At 33.6% G+C, this 19770-nt stretch overlaps 1 protein-coding gene and 1 pseudogene across 1 annotated transcript in view; one reads left to right on the top strand and one right to left on the bottom strand.

Moving 5' to 3' along the window:
* The window catches only part of SYT1 (synaptotagmin 1), a 554785-nt gene that overhangs the window by 462368 nt on the left and 72647 nt on the right, over positions 1-19770 (bottom strand). The gene's annotated exons all lie outside the window — the stretch shown is intronic.
* LOC120233960 lies at positions 11148-11634 on the top strand (annotated as a pseudogene).

Here is a 19770-nt window from a genome sequence, read left to right as displayed (position 1 = left end):
AAAACTTATGTGGTATTCTATCAAGAAACCATTGGTAATTAATGTCATTAAACATTTTGGAAAATAAAACTCGTAAAGCTACTTTAGAAAAGAGTTAGAATTCTTATATCCTTTATACTAAGAGGTAGACATAAGAATATTCGGTACGAATTCTATACCGCATTCTGATCAAAACCAGTGCTTTTGTTTGGTCACTTTGAAGCTCAGATATTTTAGCTAAAAATATATTTTTCACTGGCCTTCCAATTTGATGAGTTAATATATAACCAAATAAGCACCAATACACAATGAGCACTATAAAGTTACTCAGTGAAGTGGTTTTAAGAGAAGCTCTGGTGGGGCACCTGGGTGGCTCAATCGGTTAAGCCTCTGACTCATGAATTCACGATTCATGGATTTGAGCCCCACGTCAGGCTGTGAACTGACAATCCCTGTTTAGGATTCTCAATATCCCTCTCAAAATAAACAAAAAAAGAGTAGCTCGGGTTTACAAATACATGTTTTTATCCATTAAGTGTTACTAGAAGGTAACTTCCTTGGAGGCACAAACTTTGCTTTTCTTGTTTCCTATTCTATCTATCTCCAGTTAAAAAATGGCTGGCACATACCAGATGCCTCCCAAATTCTTAGGAAATGGATCCGTTTGTTTCCTTCTTGTAAGAGAGATGATCTTTTGGGAAAATTTCTTCAGCTCTTATTTATTTGTCTATTTAGATTAGAGCAAGAATTAGTTTTATTCAGATTTTAAGTATTTTTAAAGGAACATTTTGCTGAAATAAAAATAAAGGGGCTATATGTTAAGAAGCCTCATATAGAAAGCATCCTCATATAGCCAGTCTGCTATATAATATTAAAAAAGGTTGAGTTTTTCTGTCAGTAATGTTAAGCACAGTGGTGACATTGGAGAGGAAACCACCATTTTTAACTGGACCTTCTTTTATTCCTTCTAAGATTTTCTCCTAAAAGGATACGAGATGTTAGAAAAGTAATACAGCCAAGAAGGGCTGCCTTCCATTTTAGGTAGGACATGGGAAGGATGATGGCCTGGGGGAGTGGACAGGAGACTGAATGAGGGCAGACTTAGCACAATTATCTATCCTTTACTCTCTTGATACAAACAGAAGTGATTTCTCAATAATATCATTAAATTTGCATCTGTGACTAACACAGTCAAAACCCACATTATTAGTGACACTAATGTGACCAAATTAATGCCAAAGAGTGATGATTCTATGAGTGCTTCATATAAGCACTGCTGATCTCATTTCCTGAATAGAGAATAGAGATTTGAGTTGGTAATATTTTCCCAAGCACATCATTGAATGACCAGAAATTGCGTGATCCTACAGAAAACAAATAAATACATATAATATACATGTGACATATATATAATTATGTACATGTGAATGATATGTGCATATTTATGAAATAGTCCTTTATTTATTCTGAAACAAATCCAACAGCTGATTTGCTGTATTTTTCTAAATTCCTTTCTGTTCCATACATATCAGTGGCTATGCGTTCATTTTAAATTGCTTTACTAAGAAGTTGTCAAGAAATGAGAACTAATGTGGTTGTCAGGTGACTTAAATTGTCATTTTTCCTGCATGTATTTCCCAAGTTTGGTGTACACAAACAGAAGTGCTCTGAAATTTTTACTGTTTTAATTTTTTTAATGTTTATTTTTTGAGAGAGAGAGCACAAGCCAGGGAGGGGAGACACAGAATCTGAAGTAGGCTCCAGGCTCTGGGCTGTCATCACAGCACAGGGGCGGACCTCGGGCTTGAACTAACAAACCCATGAGTTCACAACCTGAGCTGAAGTCAGACGCTCAACCAACAGAGCCACCCAGGTGCCCCGGCTCTGAAAACTTTATTTTGAACTCAAATACAAGGTTTTGAATGCTGAATCAAGTTTCAAATCTAAAGGAATAAAACACTTTTGCATATTGATATTAATCATTGTAAAGTATTATTATGGAGGATTACACTGTCAACATGTATGTGTTTATTAAACTACAATTTTAGCCAAAGAAACACAAGCTTTCCAAAATTCATTTAAAGGAATAATTAAATACAGAGATAAACAAGGTAAGCTAATTGTAAGTAAGGTACAGTTCTGTTTTAAATTTACTATTTTATTTACTTTCAATATTTAATACAAATTAGCCTCATTTCACTCCCATTTTGTTCATAGTAATCTTTTATTTATTGCAGTAAAGAAAATAACCTATCTTTCAAACAATTCTTTAAGGGAGTTTTGATCAGCTGAAATTTTTTCCGGAATTTTGTTGTTATCCTTGCATTCTAAACTCCCAAGATAAGCCTAAAGTCAGGTCTCCTAACGAATATTAGAAGGCTCACAAATCAAATTAAAGTCCTGAGGCTCAGCAAGTAGCTTATATTCATTTTTTTAAATCAAAACTGCTGTTTGTGGGTAACTATTTTGTTAAAAATATTTCTATCTTTTGCTTACTCTTTAGGGCAAAGGCAAATGAAATTAATCTCTGCAAGAGCTAACGAAATTATTCCTGTACTACACACAGAAGGTGGGGTGAAGGGAAGGATGGCATTTGTTGAGATTACTGTTATTTAAATATTATTGTAAAAAGAATAAGTATCCTCTGAGCATAGGATATATTTGGTCTACACTAAAAATTAAACATCCATTCTGAAATCTTTGTAAAAAACAATCTAATTTTTCAATGTTGTTTATCAAAGCATAAATCCAAAAGGATATGAGCTTCTGGAAGATGTATCTTGCCATGTTTACAAGATATTATCTTTTGAAAAAATCTAATTATGCAAAATTTACGATTATAGGCAAACTATACACGGAGTAGTTATAGCATATGATTTATTATAAGGTTCAAACAAAATAAACCTTGTGATGGGGCTTTGTCAATGGTGAACAACAAATTCAATTTTGCACAGCTGTGTTAGAAAACTATTCAGGAAAGCATACAAACCATAACACTGAGGTATAATTGATAGGTCTGCAAAGTCTCTTCCAAAAAATGGTGACATGGTAGCATTATACATGTCACTAAAATTTAAAAGCCTTTTTCTAAGCCTGAACGCTATGCTTTTATACTAGTTTTAATAGTTGACCGAGAACTATATCCTGAAGTGGATTATTAACTCCTTACCAATTATTGTACTCTGTAAAAATAACTTAGATAATAACACCTTCTTATTCAATGAAAGTCTATTGATTATCAACTATTTCCAGGCTACTACACGTAAAATGATGTAGAGAAAAAGAAAAAACCACACACACATAAAGCCCTCATCACTTTTTCTGATTTAGAATACATGTAAAATTTATGACACTATTTTATCTGACATCCTCGTATTACATATTATACAACTATAGTACAGAGGAATGAAGTGATGTCAGAAAGAGCTAATTAGAGCCAGACACTGAACCCTATTTTACTAACACAATAAACTGGTCTACCTTTTAATTAGTTAAGGAGACTTAGATAAATGTATAGTTAACCACAAAATGAAGACATAAATGCTTTCAAATAGTGAGGCACAATTCTGTAGAACTTCTGAGATGGATATAGACACTTTCCTATAGCAAAGACTTAGGATAATTGGATACTCAAGAGAACTGTTTTTCTTTTCTTTTTTTTTATGGTAGGATGGAGAGAGGCCATGAGACTATCTTGAAGTTTAGAAAGTTAGGCATATTTGGAGAACTGTTGGATTAATTATAATCTTGTACAAGTAAAAAAAAAAAAAATGACCAAGGACCAATTTTGATGGTCTTTGAATAGCAGAATAAGACAACTCAACAGGTAGAAATAGGAATGGGCAACTGCATGGATTAATGTGATGTTTGGGGGAAGGTTCAATTGGTAATTACAGGGTTGAAGGGCATGGAGTTTAATAGACTCTAACAAGGACTCAAATGAAAATTATTTTCTTTGGGCCTAAGCTTTGATGATGTGTGTTGATGGAATGTTAGTTGAAAGTGTTAGAATAAAGGGAGGGGGCCTCTATTAAGACACTGAGGTTGTACAAAAGGGTGGTTGGATTTGTGGTCAAAGAACTATAGCTGGATTGCAGTGTCCTCAGTGATTAGTAGATTATGAGGGCACGTGTGTATAGAGGAAGGGTTTTGAATGAGAGTATAGGGATGATCATCCCTGCTTGCAGTCCTCCCCTCCCCCAACGCCCCTCCCCGTGTAAGGGAATAAACAGCTTCCATCTGGGTTGCCTCTATTTCTTCATGAGTGAAGTAACTGTATTTATCATTTCAAGACAAACAAAGGGACCATTCTGTAAAGAAATGCAAGATACAGGATGTACTTCCATAGAGTGGCCCAAGGTCAATACTAATTAAAAATTCTCCATTTTTTTCCCAAAGCATGTAGTTAAGATTTTAAGTTTCCCTAAAACTTTCAGGTGTCCTGGACTAATCCACCAATCTAACTTGACACATTACCTTAGGGATTCTGAATGCTAATAATTTACAAAACCTTGAAGAACCATTGCCCTTTTCTTTTGGGGAAAGTTCATCTAAAAAATAAACTAAACTCCAAAAGACTATCCAAAATCTTTTGTTGTACTCAAACTTTGTCACATTACATTTTACTTGAAGAAAGTGGAACATTAATGAAACTTGGAGATATGAGTTCTACTTTGACCTTATGATATGGTGCCTCTATAAAAAAGAATCGTTTAGAACGGAATAGAGAACTGAAATCAACCAAGAAACTCAACACTTTTTGTGATTTACCTCATCTGTCCTGAGGACAGACAATAAGGAGAGTTAGTTTCAACCAGATTTCAAAAAAAAACCAATATTATGAACCAGCATTTGCTGGGTAATGATTAAGTAGGGATCATTGTGGTAGGCTCTGGGGACTAGCATTCAAGGACTTATCATTAAGGTCATAAGATGGCAAATGCTACTGTATGTGGTTATCTATATTTATGCCTTATATCTATATCCTAAATCCTTATTAAAGAATCACAAATAAAATAGCAAATTGTATAGAGATTAGTAAGGTGGCATGGAGGAATTTGCACTTAATCTGTACTTTTAAGATACGACATAAGAGACATTAAAAATGGCAAAACCATTTAGCAGATGGGACATAGTCAGAAATCCTAAAATCTGTCATTATTATAAAAAAAAGAGGTACCATTTTGGCCATCACAATCTTCCATGGCTAATCTGGGGACTGCAGAAGACTGTTGTATGAGGCTGATATCACACTTATAAAAACAAACAATCTTTTGTTACCATTTGCATTGTTTCTTAGTAAGTGCAGAAAGTGACTCCAGGATTCCCATTTGTCTCAGACAACCTGAATGCCTGTGTGGAGTTTAGTTTAGACTACCGCTAGTTTCTCCTAGAGGCGAGGGACTGGATTAAGTATCTGGAGATCCTTCTAGCTGTGTAATTATTTTGTATCGATTTTAATTATCCACAAAGCATGAAACTGCTGAGAGCTCTGATTCCAAAGCCATGACCTAAATGTTCCAGGGTCCTACCCTTTCCCCTGTTAATTCAGTTCCCCTGTCTTTATGGGAAAATTAATGCTACAGATAAAGCTTTAGGTAGCATTTGTCTTTTAATAATGAAAATAAAGAACTTAAATCCAAACAGTGAGATTTAAGTTTATAAGCTTACTTTGCAAGTTCAAGAGGTGACTTTGATCCCAAGTGTCTAGAAAAACCAGAATATGAAAGCCACATTCTTTTTAATAACTCATAGTCCACATTTACATTTAAATGAAATGCCCTTTGAAATGCTTTCTTTTACATTAAACTAGTCAACAGATCATTTTATGAACTGGATTTAAAAATACTGATGAAAAATTTTCATCTATGGCAGGAAATTCAGCAGTTCCATAGATCTAAGGTGTTTCCAGATTCACAAAGTGCCCTATATGTCACCTGGCAACTGCGTGATGGATGTTCTCCTGAAGCAGCAGATGTTTGCACACAAAACCCTCTTATTCTACAAATCCTTGGAGGAACAAAGAAGAGCTGCAGCAGAATACTTTTCATTTTTAGTGATTCTAAAGCAAGGCATCCTTGATTTCTGGCAATTTCAAATCTGCTAATTGGTTTTGTCTTCATTAGGGTCTACAAAAGCAACCTAAGCACGAGCCACACAAAGACACAGCTGTTGTCATGATGTTACTGCAGAGAGTTACACTTCCTGGATAGCTTAGATTTATGCCTCTGGTCAAATCTGTCAACTTATACAACACATTAAAAGGTAATTTTGAAATGAGTAAATCATGAATGAGGAGTCACAGGACTTTATATTTACCTTATTGACGAATTATTCTTTTCTGTAATGTAGTAGGCTTGGACTTGGCAAGCTTATGTGTATGCGAGTCTGTGTGCACATTTTAGCCCCCCCCTCCCACCTTTCTGATATGTCCACAGAAGCCAAAGGATAAAATAGGTACTATAACAGCAATGAAACACTCCAGAAGTAAATCTGGCAAACTGCTGCTAATTCATACTTTATGGGGAGGTTTCCTTATCAGTTGGGCCACATTTCTCAATTTATATTCCACTGCTAGCTTTATCCTATTAAACCCAGTGGAAAGGTTGCATCTTCAGACATGGCTTAGTGAGTACTGACATGATTAGGACTTACTCCCTGATAGTTGTTTGAAGTTATATATTCTTTCAGTGTCCTATTTTCCTAGTGAAGATCAGTGTCAAAGAAAAAAGAAATGGAAAAGATTGGAAAGCAAGAGAGAAGAGGAAGACCCTAAGAATTCAGCTATACTGGGATGGCAGAAGGAAACAAGGAAGAAAAAGGAAAGCCAAAATAAGATGATTTTTAGCTTTTGCTATAATTCTTTAAAATATAATTCAAGGACTTCGTTATAAATCTTTACTTCTACTATTAACTGCCTCACACCTTCACATTTCCTCATATGGTCAGCAGCACATTAAACAGCATAAAAATGATCATCTCAGGAGTATCAGTCACCCTTACTCTTCCCCAAGTACCTGGAAAACCATACCTAATTATCTTGAGCAGCATTAAAACAAAACAAAACAGATATTCGAATATTCTAGCCTTCAGAGAATTAAGCATTAGTTAGGTAGCTCTTCTTATCAACATTCTTATGAACTATTTTTTTCCAAACAATGTTTCAGCATTAGAGCATTACAAAGTCTTCTAAACTAAGGCTTTTTGTTTAAAAGATTCTGACGGGAATAAGAGAATTTATAATTATTGCTGTCTTCTTAACAAGATAGCATATAAACACTCTTTAATTGAAGTTTGAAAATAAGCTGCTGGTGTAAGAATATGGTTATTCTATTTAAGTAATTGTTCAGCATGACTTAGCGTAATTTGTCTTTATATTATAACCATATCTCTTTTTCTATGCATCATGATGGTTATGTTCAATGAAAGCACTAAAAACTACTACTAATTGTATTTCTATAATAATTCTTTTCTGGGAAATTCTAATAATTTATTATTTCACTTTTCTTTGTTACTAGTGTAAAATCTAATTTCTTCTCAAATAATAACATTTAAAGGTCACAAAGGCAGCTTCTCAAGAAATAGAGAGTAAAGAACCAAAAGCATCATCACTAGTTTTTCTCCTCTTTTCCATATCCAAAAAAGTCACACCTAGAAGTTTACAAAGAACCTTAGAAAAAAAGTCCAAATTGTAATATAATTACAATATGAAATATGGATGAAGATGGCCTCCTTCAGCTTGACTAAACTTTAGATAGTCTTCTTCTTAACTCTAGGCCTTTGATGTCTCTTTTAGAGCATTTTGGGAAACTTGTAATTGTAAAATCATTCTCTGCTCCTCTGAGATGTAAATCTTTTTTAAAACTTGCCAGTTCTAAAACCCACAATTTTCTTCCTCAAAAACCTGGAAGCCATCCCTTTGAAATGTACTCATCAAGGAAGATAATGCCCGTATCTTTGGATGCCTTGGTTCAAATTGTAAAACTTCTTTTACATTGTCTTGAGAATATGAGAAAGTTTCCTTTTCCTATAGGTGAAGCCAATTAGCAAACAGAAGCCTCCGCCTGATCGCTTAAAGTTCTCTTGCCCTTTTGTTTCAGTGGAATAGAGCTCAGATTGAGTTCTGGCCTCTCCTATTATAAGGCTTCCTTACTTGTTTATGCAAAGTTGAAGCACTGGGTTACACTCAGAGAAAATTATTGTTCATGTACGCTAATAAAGAATTTAAATTTATTATTTAGTGACCATGAGAATTTGGGTTCTTTATAGGAAAAAAATTATAATTAAATATATCTCCTAATGCTACCTGTAAATACTCTATTTAAAGAGAGAGAAAGAAAAAAATGAGGCATATCTGCAAAGCCAATTCATAAGAATTATAATGAAAGCTGTTAAAAATGTAACATATATGTAATAATTTAAGAAAGCTTAAATAGGCATGGTCTAATTTTCCAATTATATAATAATGAGCATACAAGTCATCATTTGAACTTGTCTCTTTAGGGTTTAATTTCAAAATCACAGTGTTCAGGTAACTAGCAAACTTAAAGAAGTATGAACAGGATATTCTCTAAGTAAATATTTCATTGAAATTTTCCTTTTAAACTATACATGTTTTGAAGACAAAGCTTAAATTTCTCCTAATGTTACCACTCTAAAAGAAATGACTTAAAAATAAGTGCCTTAAATGCAGTGGAATTTAATAATTGATTTTTCTTACAACTTTTCCCTATCTTATATCCAAAGGTTTGCTTAGTTATTATTTACTTTTAAAGAAAATATGAGCCTTTATACTTTGAATATTTTTTGAGGTTACTGAAATACAGGTTTTTAGATGGCATGATCACTATAGGCCTCACTCCATATAGATAAATAACTAGCAAGCTAAAGCGGCTATAGTACATCCTTTCAAATGACCTTACAGCACATTTCTTATATATGTTCTTAGCTCTAACAATTTGGTATACAAGAAGGATAGGCCTCTTTTTCGGTTTTAACTTACACAGATTTTTCTAAAAGCTCTCATTGGCAAATGACTTATTGAAACCAATACATAAAAGCATGTTAATCTTAGAAATAACATCATGGGAGATTTCTTCCTCCCAACCACCTTAATGCTCAACATAAGTAAAGAGCAATTACTCTCAACTTATTATTTGCCAACCTGAATCCACACTTCAACTTCTATTCTTACATAATTTGCCTCCTCTTCTGGATGGATTCTAGCTCTGTTCCTTTACATAGTTAGCCTCCCTTCTCATGAGTGGTGCTATTTTTAATAAAGTAATAAAGTTTAAGTTGCACAGAACTTGAGCCATACCTATGTCATAGTTGCAGACTGCCTAATGGCAGGAACTTAAAAATTTATGAATTGAATAAATGAGTCCATAAATCAATTGAAACCCAAATTTTCCCCCTCAAAATTTTTTCAGCAGAGAATCTGCCTCAGACTTTAGACTAACCTTGGGAGATGCAGCCAGTGCCACTCAGGGGATAAGCTCTTCTGACGTCATCACTAGAAGCCTAATTGCTACCATGGTCGTCCTTCTGTTCAAAGACAGGTTCCAAATTATGTATGCTTAGAATGTACTATCCTTAGAACTTATTTTTAACTTTTATTAAGCTCCCACTCATCTTTCACTGGAAATGGACACAACCAAATCTACACTTACTAGGCAAGGCATGATTTCTATGGAGTATTCGCCAGGATATGGTGCTTTGGGCTTTCAAACTTTAGTTTACAACATGTAATATTTTCGGGGCGCCTGGGTGGCTTAGTCGGTTAAGCGTCCGACTTTCGCTTAGGTCATGATCTCGCGGTTCGTGGGTTCGAGCCCCGTGTCGGGCTCTGTGCTGACTGCCAGCTCAGAGCCTGGAGCCTGTTTCAGTCTGTGACTCCCTCTCTCTCTGACCCTCCCCTGCTCACGCTGTCTCTCTCTCTCTGTCTCCTAGAAATTTAAAAAAANCCAGCTCAGAGCCTGGAGCCTGTTTCAGTCTGTGACTCCCTCTCTCTCTGACCCTCCCCTGCTCACACTGTCTCTCTCTCTCTCTCTCCTAGAAATAAATAAAAACATTAAAAAATTTTAAAAAAATTAAAAAAAAAAACATGTAATATTTTCATATGACCTATAAGAATCCATCAGGTCAACATACTATTTGCCTTCAGGGAATCTGAGGGTCGCGTACCAGCTCCCTGTGTTTCTAGTCTCTAAAGGGAAGGTTGTATGCTATCTTTATCAGAAAGAGTATTGGCTTCTTTCTGTAGTGAATTTCAGTGTCTTTCCCAAAACAGCTCATATTTTCTTATCTATATATTTAGATCTTAAGATTGCTCCCTTCAACATCTAGTTTGATAGCAAGTGGGCAATTAATTTTTTTGACTGGTTGGCAGGCCTTCTCAATTCTAGATGTGAGATATAACTAATGGTTTTAATATCTCAGTTCATGCCTCTTTTGATGACTCTTAGGTCTTTCACAAGTGGAATGGATTGGTGCTGACTCTGGGTCAGGAAGGGAAATTAGTGACACCACCAAAAAGAAACATATTAATGTTGCTTTTACTCACCCTAGAGGATTGCTGTCAGGATTGGACAAAATATTTTATATATTGTAAATTTTAATTTATCTTTACTGAGTAAAGAGATTTAAACAAATGCTGTTTCATTTGGGACACCATAACCAATAAGACATATAGACTCCATATATATATATATATATATGGAGTGTGGGAAGCCCTTTAGTTCTGGCTCTCAGTGCAACATCTGAGGATTCATACTGGTCAGAAGCCTTATGAATGTAAGGAATGTGGAAAAGCCTTTACTGTCTAAGACAACTTACTGGACATCAGAGTGTTCACACTGGTGAGAAACCCTTTGAGTGTAAGGAATGTGGCAAGACCTTTAGACTTAATTCCTGTCTTACTGAACATCAGAGGATACACACTGTTGAGAAACCCTTTAAATGTAAAAAATGTGGTAAGGCCTTTAGATAGAGTTCAGCCCTTAAAGCACATCAGAGAAACCCATATGGGTATAAAACACTAAGAATTTAAAGAATTTGGGAAGTCCTTTGTCTATGGCTGAAATTTATGTTAATGAAAAACTTCGATGTAAAAAGTCTTAATAGGCCTTTAGAAAATACTCTCAAATTAGGAGCAACAGTGACGCAAGATGGCAGCCACCACGGGCTCGGGAGTAAAAGTCCCTTGCACTTTTTGACTGTTGGAAGAATTGGAAGAAAGCCAGAAAGGAGTAGGAGATGGCACAATTAGCTGGGGTCTAGAAGATGATGAAGACATGGCACTTATGAGACAGACAGGGATGATAATTGGGCCTCCAAAAACAACTTATGAAAACTGAATATATAGCCTTAAAATAGAATGTGGACCTAAATACCCAGAAGCACCCCTCCTTGTAAGATTTGTAACAAAAATTAATATGGATGGAGTTAATAGTTCCAATGGAGTGGTGGACCCAAGAGCCATATCAGTGCTAGCAAAATGGCAGAATTCATATGGCATCAAAGTTGTCCTGCAAGAGCTCCAGCATCTAATGATGTCTAAAGAAAACACGAAACTCCCTCAGCCACCCATAATGACAGTGTTATGGCAATTTATCCAAAAGAAAAACCACAGGCTCTCCCTACCCCCCCATTTGATTTAAGCAGTCTTCATTTTCCACAGTAGTAAATTTTCTCGATATGTCTTGTAGACCTCAAAGTACTAGAAAGGGAGCTCCCATTCAAAGGCAATTTATCTTAAGATACTATAAATGATACTAATTTTTTGACCATTTAAAATATGTAAGTTGTGCTATAACAAACCATCCTGTCAAGTGTAACCACTGTCCACATAGTTGAACTTCTGGGATCAAGAAAATATATTTAAATTAATTCCCATCATATATAAGTTATATATATTATATTTTTTATATACTTGTTATAATATATTATGTATAATCTCTCTACTTTAGCTTTTTTTTCCTTCGAGTTAGTATATCTTACCGGCCCTATACCTCAGCCAACAAAAAAGTTTTTTTTTTTTAAATAGCTAGGCTCATAGGAGTTGATACACAGGCAGGGTCAAGAGTGCTCTAATATTAGTTACACAGATTCATCTAAACATATGCATCCCAACACATAGAATATACAAGATGGTATAAGAGAGATGAGTGTATTAGCTATGACCTAGATATTTCTTCCAGAGGCACACCTTAGAGGCTTTCCTTAAAATTACACAAGTTCCTAGGATACTAAGAATTATGCTTAAGACCCTGCAGAACTTTAAAGTGTATTGTTGTTGTTTTTTTATAGGAGTAAGACTTTGAGTTTTTGTGTTTCAGAAGGCTATGACAATTTATTAGCCTATAATTGAAGTGATGAAATAAAATACCTGTTTTAATATAAGAACCAATGTAGTTGAATTGAATGAACTGCCTCTTATCCAAATGAATACAGTATTTGTATATTTTATATAATTTGTATTTGTATTTGTAAGAATTAAGAGTAGTTAGCTCTAGAAGACTTCTACGTTCCCTAAAGACAGCTGAAAAGAAAGTTATAAGGATAGTTAAAAAAATAAATGATGGCTTTAAAATTGAACAAAATGAAATTTCTATGATGTTTTTGTGATGTTACTATTTATACAAATGTTTTAAATTTCACATAGCAAACTTAACTTTGCTTGTTAAAAAGTAATGGATTTTACTTTCTAAGTAAAATTGAAAGCAAAATATTGATAACTGTTTAACTATAAATCTCATTACCACTAAAATCTTAGTTTATAGTCAGTATTTTTTGCAAGTTGAGATAATTTTGGAGGCACAAATACTTTGTAGGTATTTTCAAACAACTGACAATTAATCCTATGAGATAAGTAAAAAGTTCTAATATGTATGAGGAAACTGAGGTACAAAAAGCATAAAGGCAGCAAACATATGTTCTCACAGTTGCCACTATCAGGCTAGTGTACAAGCTACACTTACTTTGTCATTAGGGAAGCCATTATGATAATAAATTTAAAAAAATAAATTAAGATAAAATGAAACCACAACCTAAATTTGGATGTTCATATTTTGAGGATATCATAGATTTAGAGGAGGAAACAAATTTAGCCTCACAATTTCACAGAGAAGAGTAGATTTCATAAACTGAACTACCACTAAGGATAAGAAGGAAACAACCATGCAGTGAGGGAAAGTGGCTGCCCAAACACACCGAAAGACTCAACGTACTCAGACATGGTAATGTCTGTGAGAGTATTCTTCAAGTGGTTCTTGTCCTAATATGGGAGAGGAGTGTGCAGAAAATAGACCCTGTACCAACACTATTTCTCCTCCTGACTGCTCAGTTCTCTAAGTCATTTGATTAGGAAAATCTTCTGCATGAACAGCCACACTTTGCACCCAAAGAACCTTACTTTCCCACAGAAGCAGCATCGAATAAAACAAAATTCTGTAATGAAAGCAACTAGTTGCCAGCAAAAGGCACAGAATGAATGAAGCTCATAGGAAAGCTACCTACAGAAAGTCTATTATAATTCTCAAAAGAAACTTGTTAAAGTAACTCCTAAGAGAAAAATAAATAAACCCACATGCCCATTTCTAAGTAATCAATTTTAAAGATGTGGATTAAAATTCACAGTGTTAAGGGCAGAAGTAAGCTCTCTGAATACTTAATTTCTTAACCATTTAGTGAGCATCTATTCAGTCTCAAGCATTACCACCCATTATTTTCACTCCAGATAACCTCATGAGATAGTTATTATTTTTACTTTCATTTAATATTTGAGAGAAATGAGCCTCAAAGAAAATAAGTAATATGCACAAGATTACATAGCCATGAAAGTGCTAGAAAGAGGATCTGAGTTTCAGACTGTCTCACTCTACAACTTATGCCCTGGCTTCATCTGTTGTTGATTTTACCTGAAGTCTTTGAAGAGATAAATTGTGTTCAACAGATCAAATTTTGGTGATATTATTCAATTATGTTTAAGCTTTGATCACTCTCAAACCTCTAGCTATATGGAACTAGCAATACTTTATCAGACAAAATAGGCTTTAAAATAAACACTGTAACAAGAGCCAAAAGGGCATTACATCGTAAGAGGAATGATCCAACACTAGGAAATTTGTGTAAATATTATATCAATATTTAAAATTATAAATATATAAAACTTTAAGTGTTAATGCACCCAAAAAAGGAGTGCCTACATAGTTAAGCAAAACAATTATTAACAGATATAAGGGAGAAATGAATAGTAATGAGACAATAGTAGGGGATTTTCACACCACACCTACTTCAGTGGTTAGGTCATCTAGATACAAAAATCAATAAAGAAACAGTAGCTTTGAGTAATACATTAGAGCAATGGAGCTAACAGATATATAGAGAACATTCCATCCAGAAACAGATAACACATTGTTTTCAAGTATATATGGAACATTCTTCAGGGTAGATCAGTGTTAGCCCAGAAAACGAGTCTCAATAAATTTAAGAAGATTAAAATCCTATCAAGCATCCTCTCTGACAACAATAGTATGTAACTAGATATCAGTTACAAGAAAAATATCTGAAAACAACACAAAGACATGGAGGCTAAAAACCTACTGCTACACAGTGAATGAGTCAACTGAGAAATCGAAGAGGAAATTTAAAAATACATGGAAACAAGTTCAAAATCTTTGGGTTACAGCCAAAATTGTTCTAAGAAAGTTTATAGCAGTACAGCCCTACCTCAAGAAACAAAAAAAATCTCAACCTAACCTTACATTGAAAAGAGCTAGAAAAATAAGAAGAAACAAAACATAAAGCTAATATAAGTAAGGAAATAATAGAGACAAAAATATTAAGGAAGCCAGGATCTAGATTTTTGAAAAGAAAAAGAAAACTGATAAGCCATTAGTAAGACTGCTAAGAAAAAGGAGAGAAGACTCAAAATCAGAGACAAATGGAGAGAAGACTCAAAATCAGAGACAAATGAAGAGACTGACACTACAGAAATACAAAACATTATAGATTATAAAAATTATATGCCAACACATTATACAACCTAGAAGAAATGAATGAATTCCTAAAAACACATAACCTTCCAAAACTAAATCAGGAAAAAATAGAAAATTTGAACGGATGAATTTCTAGTAACAAAACTGAATCAGTAACCAAAAAACTCCCAACAAACAATAGATCATGACCAGAGGGCTTCACAGGTGAAGTCTATCAAAGAAAAGTAAGGAACGCCTGGGTGGCTCAGTCAGGTAGGCATCCTACTCTTCATATTGGTTCAGAGTGTGATCTTGCTGTTTGTGAGATGGAGCCCTGCATAAACACTGACAGCATAGAGCCTGTTTGGGATTCTCTGTCTTCCTCTTGCTGCCCCTCCACCCTCAAAATAAATAAATAAACATTTTATAAAGTAAAAAAGAGTTAATACCTCTTCTTACTAGTCGCAAAATGTAGAAAAAGAAACTTCCAAATTTATTCTATGAGATCAGCAATACCGTAATACCAAAACCAGAAAAAGACACAACAAAGAAAACAAAAAGAAAAAGATAATACAAAACTGCATGCCAATATCTCTGATAAACAAAGATGCAAAAATCCACAACCGAATATTAGCAACTCAAATCCGAGAATACATTAAAAGAATAATTCACTATGATCAAGTAGGATTTATTTCAGGGATAAGAGAGTTGTTCAATATTTGCAAATCAATCAATATGATGCATAGCATTAACAGGAGAAAGGATAAAAACCATATGATCATTTCACAGATGCAGAGAAGGCATCTGACAAAATACAACATTCATTCATGATAAAAACTCTCAACAAAGCAACCCAAGTGTCCATGAACAAATAAATGGATAAAGATCATAGATGAATTGAGAGTGCATTATACAAGTCAGAGAAATACAAATATTATATAATTTTATGTATATGCAGACTATAAGAAAGAAAACAAATGAAGAAACAAAGAAAGTAATCAACAAAGGAGGATTAGAGAGAACATTACCCAGCATATTAAAGGACATATATGAAAAACTCACAGCTAACATCATATTCAGTGGTGAAAAACTGAAAGCTTTTCCCCTAAAATCAGGAATAAGACAAGAATGTCCACTCTCACCACTTTCATTCAACATAGTATTACTTGAAGTCCCACCCATAGCAATCAGAAAGAATAAGAAATAAAGCACATCCAAATTAGCAAGAAGGAAGTAAAGCTTTTACTATTTGCAGATGACATGATACTATACGTAGAAAATTCTAAAGACTCCACCAAAAAACTACTAGAACTGATAAGTGAATTCAGTAATGTTGCAAGATACAAAATTAATATACAGAAATCTGTTGCATTTTTATACAATAATGAAGTAGCAGAGAGAAAAATGAAGAAAACAATTCCATTTATAACTGTGCAGACACACTCAAAACCTAGGAATAAACCAAAAAAGTGAAAGGTCTATATTCTGAAAACTATAAAACATTGATGAAAAAATTAAAGATGACACAAAAAAATGGAAAGATATTCCATGCCTATGGATTGGAAGAATTAACCTCATTGGAAGAACATAACATCTTACATTACCCAAAGTAAGCTACAGATTCAATAAAATCTCTATCAAAATATCAGCAACATTTTTCACAGAACTAGAACAAATAAACCTAGAACCACAAAAGACCTAAAAGTCAAAGCAATTTTGAGAAAGAACAAAGATGGAGGTATCACAAGCCCAGATTTCAATGTATACTACAATGCTGTAGTAATAAAAACAATATGGTCCTGGAGCAAAAATAGACACACAGATCAATAATACAGAATACAGAGCCCAGAAATAAACCCAAGTTTATGTGGTCAATTAATTTATAACACAGTAGGCAAGAGTTTACAATGAGGAAAAGATCATTTTTTAATAAAAAAAAAAAAACTGTTGGAAAAACTGGATAGCTACATGCAAAAGAATGAAACTAGACCAACTAAACAAAAATAAACTCAAAATGGATTAAAGAGCTAAAAAATGAGCTAAAGACATGAAAGCATGAGACTAGAAAAAATAGGTAGTAATTTCTTTGACATAGGCCTTGGCAACATTTTCTACCTATGTTTCCTTAGACATGGGAAATAAAAGGAAAAATAAAGTTTTGCACAATGAAGGAAACCATCAACAAAATGAAAAGGCAACCTATTGAATGGGAAAGTCTATTTGTAAATAATATAGCTAATAAGGGGCTAATATCTGAAATATATAAGGAACTTATAAAACAACACCAAAAAGCAAATAATCTGATTAAAATAGACAGAACAGACATTTTTCCAAAGAAGACATACTCACGGCCAACAAACCATGAAAAGATGCTCATCACTAATGTCAAGAAAAAGAAAATCAAAATTACAATGAGATATTACCCTACACCTTTCAGAATGGCTAGAATCAAAAAGACAAGAAATAACAAGGGTTGGTGAGGATGTAGATGGGGAAAAAACACCCTTTTCCACTACTGGTGGGAATATAAATTGATACAACCACTGTAGAATACAGTATGGAGGTTCCTGAAAAAACTAAAAATAGAAATAACATATCAGTTAATTCCAATACTAGATTTTTACCCAAAGAAAACAAAACTAAATAACAACAAAACTATGCACCAGTATATTTGTTGCAGCATTATTTTCAATAACCAAAATGTGGAAGCAACCCAAGTGTCCATGAATAAATAAATGGGTAAAGATCATAGATGAATTGAGAGTGCATTATACAAGTCAGAGAAATACAAATATTATATAATTTTATGTATATGCAGACTATAAGAAAACAAATGAAGAAACAAAAAAGAAACCTCTTATTTACAGAGAACAAATGCAGTTAAAAGTACACTTATCTTGATGAGCCCTTAGTAATATACAGAATAGTTGCATCAATATGTTGTACATCTGAAACTAATATAACATTGTATGTTAATTCTAATATAAAAAGTGTACATATATAACTACCAAGTGTATCTTGCTATCTGCAGCTTGTAAAGCACTTATCAATCATATTTTATACACAAGAATATTGAGGCTCAGAAGAAGTAAATGACATCTGTGAAGTCACATGGCTAGACAGTTGCCATGTTTTGATTATAAATTCTATGACTTGGATATATCAGCTGATTTTTCTATAAAATACATCTTTTGAAAAATTTTCTTAATCAGATAAGTGATAACTGCTAATAATCATCCAAATACTACAGATTAAAAAAAAGTATAATTACTAAAAAAAAATTCTACCTTCTCCAAAATAATTGCTATTAGTAACTTTTTTGTATTTATTCAGTTTTCTTTTATTATTTTAGACATGGGACAAAGTGTATGTAATTTTCTGCAATGCCATGTTTTTGTTTTGTTTTGTTTTTAGTTAACAGCCTCGAGTTCCACCTTAAAACTACCTTGTGACGAGCAGATACTTACTTAAATCATGTTTGGAATAGGACTGGATTAGAGCTAGGTCGGGACAGGGTACCAAATGGTCACTCTCTTGTTGGCCCCCTTTGTGATCATAGAAGATAGTGTCACATTCAAGCTATAATGTTCAGATCATGGAATAATCAACTAGAACTATATGGTATAATAACAACAGATTTTTTGACAGAATCCAACTGATAACATTTTGTTTTATTACCCTTCCTGAAATACAGGACACAATATAAGCTTTAAACTCTAAGGGTTTCTAACAATCTTTAAGCCTTGGTTTTATATTGGGTTTCTCATTATTGCTAATAGTATCTGACCTTTAACTTTATCTACGTCATTTCTAATTAATTCTTTTCTGATACAGGAGATATAATTACCTTATTTTTTTAAACTTTTTTTTAAAGTTTATTTATTTATTTTTTGAGAGAAAAGAGAAAGAATGAACATGGAAGAAACAGAGAGAGAGAATACTAAGCAGTCAGCGCGGAGCTGACTTGGAGTTCATACTGTGAGATCATGACCTGAGCTGAAGTTGGAAGCTTAACTGAATGAGCCAACCAGGTACCCCTCTTCTTATACAGGAAATTTTAGATTAAAACTATTCACCATATTTCCAGATAATCACAAGAAAAATTAAAAGCTTTTATATTCTTTGTTCTCAAAATGGACGCATATGCTAGATTAGGATAATCCTTGTTAGATGCCCCAAATGTGGTTAGATTCAAGATTCAGAATGTAAGAGAAATTACTATGTATTTTAGCATAATAATCAATGACAACCTGGCCTGACTTAGGACACTGTCAGGTTTCCTGAGATGCTCCCTTTATTGTAACATTTCTATCTTCCAAATTCTGAATTTTTTATGTTTCTTTTTGTCTTTTGCTTTTTTAAAAAAAAAATGAAATCAAACTTTTCTAAGGTCATTATTTTTCTCTGACCTTTATTTTTTTAAGCTGCATTGAGTAGTGGATTATTATTTAATTGATCCAAGGGCAAAGCAAGCATAGAAATATAAAAACATCTATATTTTTCAATTGTACCACCTTTTAAAATGATTAAATGCAGCAGTAATGAATTATGTCCAAAGATAAACCATCGTATGATATATCCTATATAAGTTATTCCTAGCTGAGCATGAGTCAAATATTTATATTTTAAAATGGAATGTCAAATGACTTACAGTAGTTACTAATGAGATCAGCTGAGAAAAATGTCCAAAACTCTTTTATCGCTGTTTATAAATTACCTTTTCAAAGCTATACTTTAGCTCATCTTATAATAGCAGATTTCGAAAAAAAAATTGTGTCAATTAGTATTATTTACTTCAAGTTCAAGTGCACAC

This window comes from Hyaena hyaena, unplaced genomic scaffold, assembly GCF_003009895.1.
Source record: "Hyaena hyaena isolate Hyena2069 unplaced genomic scaffold, ASM300989v1 scaffold_99, whole genome shotgun sequence".
Lineage (NCBI taxonomy): Eukaryota > Metazoa > Chordata > Mammalia > Carnivora > Hyaenidae > Hyaena > Hyaena hyaena.
Note: the sequence above shows the minus strand (reverse complement) of the source record. Positions and strands in the feature narration are given on the sequence as shown.